This window comes from Mus caroli, chromosome 11 (assembly GCF_900094665.2).
Source record: "Mus caroli chromosome 11, CAROLI_EIJ_v1.1, whole genome shotgun sequence".
NCBI lineage: Eukaryota > Metazoa > Chordata > Mammalia > Rodentia > Muridae > Mus > Mus caroli.
Genome location: NC_034580.1, coordinates 44,232,494 through 44,234,411, shown reverse-complemented (window position 1 = coordinate 44,234,411; position 1,918 = coordinate 44,232,494). Strand labels below are relative to the sequence as shown.

Here is a 1,918-nt window from a genome sequence, read left to right as displayed (position 1 = left end):
ACAGTAGCCTTGTGTCAGCCACACATCCCCAGGAAGAGGGCAGTCAATTGGGTGGTGTCTTCTCTCCATGCTGCTGTCCCCAATAATTAAATGATTTGTAGAACTCATGCAATCTGTTTGTACTGTAATACAGTTCACTATCATTTCCTTTGTATATCCTACTGGATGCTCAACATCAACTGGCACTTATTTGAAATGGATGATGGTGGGCCTTCAGAAATCCTGTCCACTCTCTATAAAAGGGTTTCTTTACATTTTGGTACACTCTTGAGCATCTCACTGATTTGTAAAAGAATCTGTAAGAACTCTACTGATAGCACTCAAAGAGTTAAACAAAAACAGAACAGTTGAGTGAGAAAAAGCCCTGCCAGAGACCTTAAGTAAAAGGAGTAAAAATTTGGGAGTAAAATCCCAATAAGAAAAATGAGCGCTCCCTGGTGGGGGCTGTTCATGGCGGTTTCGGGGTCTCCAACAACTTCTCAAGTCCAAAAGCCTCCCGAGGCGGGGTCTGCGGAGTTTGAGGTTTTTGCTGGTGTGAAATGACTGAGTACAAACTGGTGATGGTTGGAGCAGGTGGTGTTGGGAAAAGTGCTTTGACGATCCAGCTAATCCAGAACCACTTTGTGGATGAATATGATCCCACCATAGAGGATTCTTACCGAAAACAAGTGGTGATTGATGGTGAGACCTGCCTGCTGGACATACTGGACACAGCTGGACAAGAGGAGTACAGTGCCATGAGAGACCAGTACATGAGGACAGGCGAAGGGTTCCTCTGTGTATTTGCCATCAATAATAGCAAATCGTTTGCAGATATTAACCTCTACAGGGAGCAAATTAAGCGTGTGAAAGATTCTGATGATGTACCCATGGTGCTGGTAGGGAACAAGTGTGACTTGCCAACAAGGACAGTTGACACAAAGCAAGCCCACGAACTGGCCAAGAGTTACGGAATTCCATTCATTGAGACCTCAGCCAAGACCCGACAGGGTGTGGAGGATGCCTTTTACACACTGGTAAGGGAGATACACCAGTACCGAATGAAAAAGCTCAACAGCAGTGACGATGGCACTCAAGGTTGTATGGGGCTGCCCTGTGCGCTGATGTAGTAAGACGCTTTGAAAGTTCTGTCATCAGAAGAGAGCCACTTTGAAGCTGCACTGATTGATGCCCTGGTTCTGACATCGCTGGAGGAGACGTATTCCTGCTGCTCTCTGCATCTCAGAGAAGCTCCTGCTTCCTGCTGCCCCGACTCAGTTACTGAGCACAGCCATCTAACCTGAGACCTCTTCAGAATAACTACCTCCTCGCTCGGCCGTCTGACCAGAGAAATGGGCCTGTTTCTCCCCAGTCGTTCTCTGCCCTGGGTTTCCCCTAGAAACAGACACAGCCTCCAGCTGGCTTTGTCCACTGAAAAGCAGTTTACATTGATGCAGAGAACCAAACTAGACATGCCACTCTGTTGACAACAGTTTCTTATGCTCTGAGGTAACAACTGCTGGTGATTTTCCCCTGCCCCCAACTGCTGAACTTGGCCTTGTTAGTTTGGGGGGAAAATGTCATAAATTACTTTCTTCCCAAAATATAATTAATGTTGCTGATTGATTTGTAATGTGATCAGCTATATTCTATAAACTGGCATCTGCTCTGTATTCATAAATGCAAACACGAATACTCTCAACTGCATGCAATTAAATCCAACATTCACAACAAAGTGCCTTTTTCCTAAAAGTGCTCTGTAGGCTCCATTACAGTTTGTAATTGGAATAGATGTTTCAAGAAGCATTGTATAGGAAAGTGACTATGAGCCATCTACCTTTGAGGGAAAGGTGTATCTACCTGATGGCAGATGCTTTGTGTATGTACATGAAGATAGTTTCCCTGTCTGGGATTCTCCTAGGAGAAAGATGGAACTGAA

The 1,918-nt window shown here is 45.1% G+C and overlaps 1 pseudogene; it reads left to right on the top strand.

The window, feature by feature from the left end:
• The first annotated feature begins 516 nt into the window (after positions 1 to 516).
• LOC110305409 lies at positions 517 to 1,918 on the top strand (annotated as a pseudogene).